Source organism: Nicotiana tabacum, chromosome 3 (assembly GCF_000715075.1).
Source record: "Nicotiana tabacum cultivar K326 chromosome 3, ASM71507v2, whole genome shotgun sequence".
Classification (NCBI taxonomy): domain Eukaryota; kingdom Viridiplantae; phylum Streptophyta; class Magnoliopsida; order Solanales; family Solanaceae; genus Nicotiana; species Nicotiana tabacum.
In genome coordinates, this window is record NC_134082.1 from 140,311,873 (window position 1) to 140,324,759 (window position 12,887).

The window sequence follows — 12,887 nt, forward strand, 5'->3', positions numbered from 1 at the left end:
TCGGCACATACCCTGGTGGTAGAATGGGGTCGCTCGTTGCATGGAGCGGTGGTTGAGTAGCCTGGGGTATGGTGTAAGTTCCCTCTGAGGGATCCTGGGGTGGAGGTCGACCGGAAACCCAAGCTTGATATACATCTGACAGTTGTTGTCTCAATTTTCTTATCTCCTCAGACTCTTGCTCAACTGACTGACCCTGCGGATTGTCACTGACCAACTCGATTTCATCACTGTTATCAATTACTACTGGTCCCGTAGATCTTGTGAAGTAATGATGTGCTGCCAGATTTACCACAAACCAACCACCTTAAACTTACTGGATTAAGAGCCAACAAACGTGTTAGGGTTAGGCATTTTATAGATATGAATTACACGTAATATGTCATGCTCCTAACATCGCCACCATTTCTAAAATGATTTTGGAAAGCTTCAATGTTTCATTCCGTCTTATCAGCTTGTTGCTTATTGACACTGTTATTTCCTTCTTCTCTTTTATTCGTTTTTTTTCACTCGCCTTATTTGATCCCTTACTTTAGAGCCATTTAAAATAAAAACTTGATCGAACCTTTTGTGGGTTGCCTACGTATGTCACCGCATGGAAGAGATCATTAAGTAGTTCAATTGTTTTTTTTTTACAAAACAAACATCTTTTTGGTTCATTTTAGAATTTTTCAAAAAAAAATTCTTTTCATTGATTTTCAAAATAATTCTTTTTTTATACAAGACTCAAAAGGCAAGAGTTACATAAAGATAAACAAGACCAAGCCTAACTAAAACAGACTTTTTAGGATAAAAGGCAAAACAACAAGACTCAAAATGCCAAAAGACTCTTACAGACTCGAAACAACAAAAGCATAATGAAAAAGGACTGATAACTAAATGAAGACTTTGATCTTTGCAGTAGAATCCACCAACATCACTGTAATCAAGGCTCTTGTTCCTGTGCCTGACCCCCAACGTTGCGGTATATCCTCTCCAAGTCTGCAGATATATGACGAACAATGTTTAATGATACTTATGCAAACCGCTCGGGCGTCATTCCCTGGCAACTCCTGCGTGCTCTTGAGGTATATGTGGCTACCTCGAGGATCTTTCCTTTAATGTATTCCTGAGCCACATGCAACTCTTGATTTTGCTGACCACGTGTCTCAGCTAGATCCAGCGCATCACGCTCGCGGTCCAAGGCCATATCTTTCTGGCGCCGATTTTCTAGTAACTCCCCCTCCAACCGATTTATCATACTCTGGTAGTGATGTATTTCTACTTCAAACTCCGCGATCTGTCTCTCCTTGCTCTATTCAACTCCCTCTAACTGATCCCTTAAACCTTTGATTAGTGGAGCGTAACTCATGCGCTCATGATCACGGACTGCCCTGAACTGGGCTTCTCTCTCTTCTTATTCCTGTGCGGTTGTGACCATGTTCTTCTTTCGAATTTGGGATTTGAGTGCTTGCCTCTCTCGTGCCCACTGAGATTTCTCTTTCTCAAAAGCATCATACAACAAATCCTTGTCTACTTTAACGATGCTGAGCTCTTCTTGTAGTGCTCCAAAGTCAGATTCATAACCCCTTTTCATCTCTTCCGCAACCAGCCCAACTCTGTTTCGAATTTCAGCCTCCCACTCTGCGGTGCTCTTCACGACTGTACCTGGTCTATCTGCTAGAGCATCTTGGTTATAGAACCACTCAAGATAAGAAGGATTCAACTCACCACTTCCTCGATCTGCCACCATGGTGCCACGCTCGAGTATCTTAGTGACATTCCAAACACGTTGGGCATAAGCTTCACGAATGGGATCCTCTAATGTTGCTTCCCAGATAAAATTTTCCATAGCCTCTACCGGGGGAACTATTTGTTTGTGACCAGCTGACGTAGAACTCTCATGGTAACATATGACTGATAACCTCGAAGCCCCATTAAGATCAGAAATGGATGGCAAGATGACTTATAGACGACATATTCCGCGGTGAACCAAGGATAATTCCATGTGATCTGATCATCTGTTAAGGAGTGAAGATACTTTCTCCAATCATTGACACTTTCTGGGAAATTGCGGATCTCCGACTCACTCTTCAATCTAGCATTATACTGGTGAACATGATTACCCCAACAAGTACGGTGGTCTACCTGATAAGGACGACGGAAAAGATGATCCATGAACCACATCTGGAGCAGGAGGTTGCAACCTGCAAAGAAACCTTTTCCTTCCCAGCACCTGGTCAAAACGCGAAAGGTATCTGCTAACACCATTGGAAGAGTATAGGAATCATTTCTTTTCATCATCGCTATGACTATCCTAGATAACCGAATGTTGATCTTCCGATCCTCTCTTGGGAAGACCATACACCCCAAGAAAGCTACAATGAATGCTTTCCGTCCATGGCCTCGCCATGTGTGTTGGTTCTGTTTGTTAATTAGCTTCTTCCCATATTTTGAGAACCCCCTTTCATGCCCGTACCTGTCATACAAGAAATCTAGGTGGACCTGCCCTTGTGCCACATGTGCTATCTCGATGTGGCTGATCCATATCTGCTCAAGGAACTTGGTAGCAGTAACGTCCCTGGGAGACAAAAGTCTCTTTGTTCGACTCTTATGCCCCAGGTCGGTATATTCAGCGAATTCCTCCAAGGTAGGAGTCATTTCAAACCCATTGAGACGAAACACATTATTCTTCGGGTCCCAAAAATAAACCAAAGCCTCAATGAGTTCTCGTTTGGGCTCAATCTCCATAATGTTTACCAAGTTTTTCAAATAATCTTTGATCTTTCCTTGTTCAAATCCATCCATGTTGTTCCACCATCGCTTCAATAACCTAGGCACTTTGTCGACAATCTTAAACGGCGAGTGCTCTTCATCTCTCAGCCTCTTGTCAGGTCTCCCACTAACTGAATCCATATCGTACCTATATAAATAAAATTATGAGGTCGGATCCAAATCTTAACTCGAAGAAATGACACCAAACAGACTTCTGGATAAGACAACGGACAAACTTCATATGATAAGAAGGCTATACTCTGGAAGTATTACTTAGGTATCTCGCCGAGGAAAAACAAATAGCTGGACAAAGGGAAAATAATAAAAGGCGACGAAGAGGACAAGATGGTTATTTTTATGAAAATGGCTCTTCAGCACCTCCAAGAAAAGTACTAATGCAGTCTCGATAAAAACATCTGAATACATGGATAAAAAATAAATAAAAGCTTAAAAATGTAATGTTGACATTGGCAAAAATGGCTGGGAACAAAGGACGACATGACAAAAACAAAATGACTATTTTTACGAAAATAGCCCTTCGACACTTCCGAGGAAGGTTGAAAGGCGGTCCCGGCAAAATGGTCAAAAATAAAAACGAAATGGTAAAAGGTGTTAAAAACGACCAAAGTAATCATTTTTTATGAAAATAGCCCTTTGGCACTTCCGAGAAAAGTTTTAAGGCAATTTCCGCAAAAATGGTTCCACATTGGGGAAAAAATGGTAAAATATTAGCTATATCTATGAAAACAACCCTTCGATGGCTTCGAAGAAGGTTTCGAGGTTGTATTGAAAAACATGATCAGACGTAAAGACAAAACGGTGAAAAAGTAAAAGAGAAAGAAAAAAAACAAAAACAAAAAAAACAAAACTATCGATTTTTTTTATTTATTAAGAGAAAAATATTATGGACACACCGATTTCAAAAACTCTTGCAAAAATGGGGGCCAACCCTGATGAAGGTTTCCTACGTACCCCACTAAAATTGTTAGAATCGGACCTGCGTAGTTCAAACCAAGACTAGACCATTTTTATATTATTTTTTTATTTGGTAAAAATGAATTACCTGTACAAAACTAGGGAATGACTTTTCTTTTTTTTTTCTTTTTTCGCTCAACTAATTTTCTAAAGCCGGTCAACAAATGCAAGCAAGCCTTCCAAATGATGCAACAAGTAGCACATAAGTGAACATGATGGTCTCAAAAAGGATACCTGTCTTATACGGACTCGGCCCCCGTGCCGAGCTTCGCTACGTCAAGTGCATATGATGCAACAAAACGATCCTACTAGGGATAACCAGTCATGTGGCTTGTTCTTCTATGTTTCAAAAGTCTTAGGGGATGAGGCGTATCTAGACTGTCCATAAAATGAGTGAACAACTCGAGTTGGGAAGGGGTAGCGTACCGGGAGCAATACTTCTCCGGCTTAACTACTGGACCCTCCCCGTTCTTAAATATGGGTGACTAATAATCCTTCACCGGGAGCCCAGGACCACCGGCTTTATCTCAACAAAGAATGAGGTGCGTATCCGCGATTCCCGAGGGTGTATTCAGAAGACTCAGAGGGGGGTGCGCAAGAAGACAATTTATAAAACAATTCAACAATATCAAAGCGGTAAAGAGTAAGCAAGTAGCATATTATGCCTAAATAGATCACAGTTATAAACAAAAAATTAATAAAGCCAAATAAAGTCAATGTACAAGCTCGAATTCACGCTGGATGTCCCCAGCAGAGTCGCCAGAGCTGTCACACCCCTTTTTACCCCTCCAAAAGATATGTACAAAATGTAACGTGTTATGCTACGAATTTGTGGGTTAAAGAGTTTTTCCAATTAAAGTGACAATTTTGAAATAGGGATTATTTTTGTTATTCAGAGTCGCCACTTGGAATTGATTTGTTGGTATTCCAAGTCACCTTTTATTTGAATCCCTAGTGAAAGGAAGGTTTGACTCTTTTATTATTGGTCTGCGAAAATAAAGTCCGGATAAGGAATTCTGTTGACCGAGGAGAAGGTGTAAGGCATTCCCCGAGTCCCGTGGTTCTAGCACAGTCGCTTTATTGACTACATTTGGCTTAAATTAATTTTGGATAAACTGTGATTTATATTATTTTTCATATTTTTACCTATCCACTTTTGTCTCTTGATTATTAGAAAAATTAAAGAATATTTTTTAATAAGAAGATGTCATAACCACACTACGCAAGCGAGTGCATGATCGACAAAATTTATTATTTAATCATAACGGCGCTACGCAAGCGAATCTGCAGTCATGACAAACGATTGTTAGCATGTTATTTACGTCTGGAAAAATTACTACATTCGAAGAGATTAGATTTGAAATAAAATAAAAAATCAACTATCGCGCTATGCAAGCGAATTCACGATCTTAACAAAAAAAATACTAAATTAAGAATTAACTAAAATTAATGGGCATGGTATGAGATTATTAAATTAATTTATCAAATATTCAAACATCACGCTACACAAGTGATTCCGTGAGTTAAAGCGCGCCTACTAATTGCCTAGCGTTTAAAAAGGAAATGAGTTAATTAAAAATAGTAGAAAAATCTGATATTATTACTATTTTTCTAGCTTTATAGTTGGGAAAAATTAAGCAAACAAAAGTTGGACCAACTTAATCTATTTTAAAAGAAATGAGCCAACTTCTTGTTAAAAAAAAATGGGCCAGCTTGTAAAGAGCTCTTGGGCTGCTGGAATTTATTATTAAAATGGACCAAGAAATGGATTTTAATTGGCACAATGTTATATAGAAGAAAAGAGGGTAATTTTGTTGTTTAAAGGTAAATGGGCCAGCTTTTATTTTTTGGTTCAAAAAGGCCCAAAGTTGATACAATCTCGGTTCTTTACTTAGTTTGAATTTATGACCATTAACTACATAGTCACAATTGTATAAACACACACTTTACAAAAATAGCCACTTTTGTAAATCTGGAAAAATGGCCAGATTAAAAAAAATTATCATAACATTCCTAGAAGCATATGTTGGCAGTGAAATTTCAGCAACTAAAACGAACTCATGCTATGTGTTATACATCTAAAGTCATTCATGGCATACTTAGATATCACATTCAAAAAACTTGCAACTCAATATTCAAGTATTATGAAGGACTATATTCACATTATCACATGTTTGATACATAACAATAACATACAAGCTCTTTTGTTGTCAAATTATTCATCATATCAAACACATTTAAATGGTGCAGTATGTTCAAGTTATTCCCATTGCTGAAAATACGTACGTTACGAGTCTTAAAGGATTACCTGGATAGCAAAAGAATAAATAGTAGTTCAGCAACTAAAGCAGCATAAAAACAGCAGCAAAACAGCAACAAAACCAGCAGCAAATCCGTGTTAAAACAACCCGAAAACTTAGAGAGGAAACCCAGAAACGAACTCTAAAGAGGACTTATACTTTTCTAAAAGTTTGCACTCTAAGATTCACTCCCAAAGCTCACCATTTCAGCTCACTTTTCATGTGTTCAACTGCTGATTTTTTTTTTATGTTTTTGTGTGTTCAATGCAATTATTCCATCTCCCTGGAAGTGTGATTGAGTCCCCCTTATATATCAAAACAACCAGCTATTTCAAAAAATTAAAAATCAATCTTTTTGACAGATTTTCTACAAAATCTGCTCTTAAATTCAAAAGGCCAGACTTTGTGGTTCAAATCTTGTTAAGTATTTCAAACAAAATCTGTTCTCCACTATTCAAAGACAGACTTTTATTCAAACACTGTGCAAAAGTCTACATTTTCTTACCAAACAATTTGACTTTTGAGTATTGTACTCAAAGAGTCTTGAAGCAGTAAATAAACAACCAAACAAGTACCATATACTCTTAAGTATTCTGCACTACCTCACTTTTATTAATACAAAACTATTTTACTACTTCAACAAGTGCAAAAACAGAAAATTGAACATTTCAAACTTCAAAAATTAATGCTAAAATAATTAATAATAGACCAAAATAAAATCTGAAAATTAAGAATAAAAATAAAAAATCATCCATGAAAAAGAATAGGATTTTTACCATTTTACAATTCAAGTGGCCGAAAAAATGGTGGTATGCCAAAAGAGGGTGTTCAAGGAGGTCGCTGGAATTTGGCCGGATTTTTGTCGCCGGATTTTCAGGGTGAAATTGGCATCAATAGCTAAGTCTTGAGGAGCTCTATCCATTGATGTAGGTATTGTGGGGTGGTAGTGGTTGGAGCTTCAAGGATTTGGGCAAAAAAGTGACGGAAAAGTTTCCAAGATCTAAGATTCAAGGAGTTTGAGGGATTTTTGAAGGATTTGGTTTGGAGATATGGAAAGAGGAAGTTGTGGAGATTACATGGTGTGAATTTGGAGGTGTTTGGAGGTGGTCCGCCGGCGGCGGCGATTTCCGGCCGGCGACGGTGGGCGGAGATGGGGCGGCGTAGAGAGAGTGAAGAGAGAGAGAAGAGAAATGAAGGAGAGGGAAAGAAGAGAGAGGAAATAAGGGGGAAATGGGGCAAATTTTTGGGGATTTTGGGCTTTAAATACCTAGGATGAAGATCAAACTAGGACCGTTGGATTAAATCAAGATGGGTGGATGAGATTGAATCTTGTTACTTAACCAAAACGACGTAGTTTCAAGACCAAACTACATCATTTTAAGCTCTTCTTGGAAGCTCCTTTTTGGACCGGATTTGGGCTCTTTAGGCTCAAATTTTGGGCCAATTTTGGCACAATTTTAATTAAATTACACTAGCCCAATCCCTACCCCATTTATCAAACAATTACTCAACTCCTAAAATCTATACATACACAAATAAGAACAAATACACACACACACACACACACATATATATATACACACACACACACACACACACACACACACACACACACACATATATATATATATATATAAGGCAAAAATTAGGCATTTACAATGATAGTTTCTCCGCTTAGCCACCAACCTATGGTACCACAGCAACTCTAACACCAGTCGTAAGTTCTCCAAGTGACCCTCCCATGTGAGACTATATACCAAAATGTCGTTGAAGAATACAAGAACAAATCGGCGCAAATATGGTTGAAACACTTCATTCATGGTGTCCTAGAAAGTGGATGGTGTGTTAGATAAACCAAATGGCATTACCAAGAACTCATAATGTCCCTCGTGTGTATGAAATGCAGTTTTGGCCACATCTTCAGGCCTCACTCGAATCTGATGGTAGCCTGACAACAAGTCTATCTTAGAAAAGTATTGCGCTCCATAGAGCTCATTAAACAGTTCATCAATTGTGGGTATAAGAAATCTATCCCGTATTGTGACTTAATTAAGGGCCCTATAATACACGCAAAATTGCCATGTTCCGTCTTTTTTGCTAACCAACAACACTGGTGAAGAAAAGGGGCTGGTGCTGGCTCGAATTAACCTTTCATTTAATATTTCATTGCGAGCTACTCCATCACCTACTTCTGGAAATAAGGAAACCGATATGGTTTTATGTTGACAGGTTCTGTTCTAGCCACCAAATGGATGGCATGGTCTTGTGAACGAGTAGGGGGTAGACCTTGTGGTTTTTGAAACATATCTGCAAAGGATTCTACCATGGCCAACAGAGCTGGTTAAGTTTGCTCATCCACCAGGGATGTTGAGGGCACTATATGCAAGCTGTAGTAAGAGGAGATGGAATTTGTAGCTGTGTACCTATGCAAATTTTGCAATTGCACCGGCTGGGCGCAAGATGGTACAAGCCCCTTCCAACGCACTGCAACTCCTTGGTGGTTGAACTCAAAAATAAACTCAGCATAATCAGTGACAACTCGCCCCAAAGTAGAAAGCCGGGTTGTACCTAGAACCACATCAGCCCCATGTAATATAAGCACATATAAGTCGAGGGGAGGGCAAAACCCTAGACAGTGAGGAAAACTTTCTGCATAACCCCTTCACATCTCAAGCGTTGGCCACTACCCACCACTACTGCAAAATTAGGAACGGTTTCCACTGCCAACTCTAGAAAGATCGCCACCGTGGATTGAATGAAGTTATGATCACTGCCACCGTCCACTAAGACTTGGACCGGAGAATTATTTACGTGCCCTAAAAATCGAAGAATCGAGGAGGAATTACCTCAGCTAAGGCATGATAAGAGATAGCTGAATGTTCTTGCACCTTTACGTACTGCAATTCTTCGGCTAAAATATCATTAGGAACAAATGGTTCTTGTAGCATTGTTTCTATCTCGGAAGCATCATTGAGGAGTAATAAGTGCGGAGGAGACTTACACTTGTGTCTGGCAGTGTACTTTTCTTTGCAATAATAGCATAGCTCCCGCTCACGGCGACTTTGAATTTCAGCATGGGTGAGCCATTTTATCGGCGTTAGATTTGCATTGAGAGCTACTGGTGTGACTGAGGAGGCGGAATTGGTATACGAGGAAGAATGATTAAGGTTAGGTAACAGAGGAGTACCTTTTTTAGCAAACACGGGTCGAGTTGGATCTTTCTCTAACTGGATCCGACGTTCATGTATGTGGGCCTTGGTTAGGGCCTCTTCAAAAGTTTTGGGCTCGTTACTCAATACTGAATTTTTGTTATCCTCCCTCAGAATAGAGGTAAAGAATTTCAACATCAACCTTTCAAATAAGTCATCGGTTTCATTAGTGATGGCTTCGAACTTGCTCTGTAATTCCGACACGGTGGTGATCTTCCGGAGCTTCACTTACCTTCCCTCCGCCAACCCGATACCCTCCTACTTAAAGCGAATTTTCACCTTTTCTATGAAGTGTGGCCAATCTACCAACTGTTTGTTCTTACAACTAGCGGTACCTTTCCAGTGGTTCCCTATCAATACATAACGATGCCACAATTAACTGCTCGTTGGGCTCAACTCTATAGAAATTAAAATAATGCTCTGCCTGGAATATCCATGCTTCTGGATTGGCACCATAGAACCAACAGAATTCTGGTTTGTGCCGAAGTATGGTGTTTGCTGGTCCCTGGTTTTGTCGAACGATCGTCATTGCTGGATCACGTCTGTTAATTTTCGCCGGAGTGTTGGGCGCCACAACCTCCATTAGCATCTCATGTATCTCTACCATTTTCTTAGAAAATGAATCCTTCATGTCTTGAATTGAAACCCGTAGTGAATCATCGATAGAGGCCTTGAGTACTTTGTTGTCTTCTATTATACACATCTGGATGAAAGTGTGAGCACCTAATTTTTGACCATGCTTGAATTTTTCCCAATTCCCTCACGTCATTTAGCTCATACCTTACCACCAACACAATTATTCTCTCACAACTCACATTCCACCCTTACACTTTCCAACTCACATTCCACCGTTACACTTTAACTCCCATGATCCCCTCCACCATATGAGAAAACAACTCACACTCCACAAACACACATGAACAACATATAAAAAAAGGATGAAAAAGCAAGAAAAGTGACAGCCATGAACTCCATTTTCGGCCATCCAAAAACAACCATAAAAAGCCCCTCAAATCCATAACCAAAGGGCAAAAAAGAGGTCCTAAAAATCATCTTCTAACGTCATTAAAGGAGCTACAACTTTAGCTCCATTTTGAACCAAAAAAAGAGCTGAAAATCTACCCCAAAACCAGCCCTCTTCTCTGTCCAAAAATAGTCCCATAACTTCCTCAAAACAACTGCAAAATCCAGCCCAAGAGAGAGGCAAAAATCATTTGCGAATCTGCTGAAAAATCAGTCCAAAAACCAGTCAAAAACTCCATTGAAAGCACCTTAAAATAGTCCACTTTTTCACATAACGCAGTAACATTTTTCAAGTTTGAGTTCCGTCGAAGTTGCCGGTGTAATTTCGTGGTTGAATTAGCAAGGTCGTGTGATAGAGCTCCAGTAAACGTCCTACCCACTTCCAAGCTTGTAGGCATTTTTCATTGTAATACGACGTTGAAGATTCACTATTAACATGAAAGAAAATTTATCCATTGAGGTTTACCCTTCTACTTTCGTTAAATTTTTTTTATTTCTATACATGTGAATATATCTTTTGAAGCATGAAATTTGTGAAAATTATTCAATGTGATTTAGATTTTTGTTACTTGATTATCTTATTAGTTGTTTTATTGGTGTAGTTCTTGAATATCCTATCATGGTTAGTTTTTTACTTGTAGTTAAAACATAAAAATTGCATGTTAACTAGACAATGTGGGGTAGTATTTTAATAGCCAGAGTTACCAAACAATTTATTGAGTAGCTACATTAGACAAGCTAGGCTTTGGACCACAATAATTTCTGTTAGGCCCAATTTAATAAGAACAAAAGCTAACCCATTCTTCTCGATTATTCAATAACTCCTTACTTCACAATACATCTCAAATGTAGTTAGCAAATCATTCATAAATGCATTAGAATGATTTAGGCGCGTTTTAATAAATAAATTATCATAATTATGGATACGTTCGTGTGGCATAGTTATGATCCCACTAATAAATCATGGTACGCGTTCGCACAACTTTGGCCACACAATCCTAATAAATAATAAAAATATATTAATTGTGTACACGTATGTGTGACATAATTTTGACACAATAAACAAAACAGATTCACGCACGTGATTCGTTTCAAAGATAATCCCATTTTTTATAATAAAAAGCGGATAGATAAAATATGAAAACCAAATAAATTATAGTTTATCCAAAATTAATTCAAGCCAAGTTATTGTCAATAAAGCGACCATGCTAGAACCAAGGGACTCGAGGAATGCCTTACACCTTCTCCCGGTCAATATAATTCCTTACTCGGACTTTGTTTTCGCAGACCAATAATAAAAGAGTCAAATCTTCCTTTGAATAGGGATTCAAATAAAAGGTGACTTGGAATACCCAAAAATCAATTCCAAGAGGCGACTCTAAACAATAAATAATCCCTACTTCAAAAATTTCACTTTAAATGAAAAAACTCTTTAACCCACAATCCATAATATTTTACATCCATATCTTTTGGAGGGGTAAAAAAAGGATGTGACAGTCTAGCGACTCCACTGGGGAATACTTAATAAGAATTGGAGCTTGTACATGTTGACTTTTTATTTGGCTTTATTAATTTTGTAAATATTGTGATTTATTTGTGCCTAATGTGCTACCTGTTCGCTTTTTATCATTTTGATATTGTTGAACTGTACATATAAACTATTTTCTCACGTGCCCCCTCTGAGTCTTCTTGAAATTAAAAATTGGGCATTTGCTTGACATAGCCTGATTTCTTTGAGATAGCTGAGGTGCTTGTCGCCCGGTGAAAGATTTTAGTCACACATATTTTTAGGCGGGGAGCACCACCAATTAAGCCGGAAAGCAATGCTACCGGTACACTGACCCTCCTCGACTCGAGTTGTCTGCTCGAGTAAGCCAGTCTAGATACCTTCTCCCACCAGGATTTAAACCTACAAGAACAAACCTCATGTCGGATATCCCTAGTAGGTTCGCTTTATTTGCATCACATGCATTTGACTTAGCGAAGCTCGGCATAGGGACCGAGTCCGTATAAGATAGGTATCCTCTTTGAGACCATCATGTCCACTTATGTGCTACTTGATACATCATTTGGAAGGCTTACTTGCATTGTCGACCGGCTTTAGAAAATTAGTGTAGCGGAATTATTTTTTTAAAAAAAAAGAGAAGAAAAAAGGGAAGTCATTCTACTAGTTTAGCGCAAATAAACCCTTTAAATAAACCCTTCAAACCATTTTCTTGAAAGTCCTTCTTTCGAAAATTAAGAGGTAACATCGAAAATTCAAAAAAAATTCTTTCTTCTTTAGAAAAATAGAAAACAAATAAAAATTCAAACAAAAAATATATTTTCTTTTTACTTTTAAAATTCCTAAAGTTCAAATCAAAAGCAAATGACTTTTTAGAAGTCTTTCTCTAAAATAAAAAAAAATTATAAAAAAATCAATCAAAATAAAAATTCAAAAAATATTTCCTTACTTCTTTTAAAGTATTTCTTTCAAAAATTCCAAAAAACAATCCAAAAAAGTGTTTTCCTTTTTTCTTAAAGCTTTCATGGTGTGAGTTTTATAAAAAGTAAAAAAAAAAGCTATTTATCTACTCCATTCTCGATCTTCCTAAACTACGTAATGATCTGATTCATGCGACGTCATGAT

The 12,887-nt window shown here is 38.1% G+C and overlaps 1 long non-coding RNA gene across 1 annotated transcript; it reads right to left on the reverse strand.

Moving 5' to 3' along the window:
* Positions 1–5,860: 5,860 nt before the first annotated feature.
* On the reverse strand, positions 5,861–6,939 carry LOC142175108 (uncharacterized). Its single transcript, XR_012704324.1, has 2 exons — positions 6,803–6,939; positions 5,861–6,034 (listed from the first exon to the last, which is right to left on the reverse strand). It is a non-coding gene; the product is annotated as an uncharacterized LOC142175108 (long non-coding RNA).
* Positions 6,940–12,887: the final 5,948 nt, after the last annotated feature.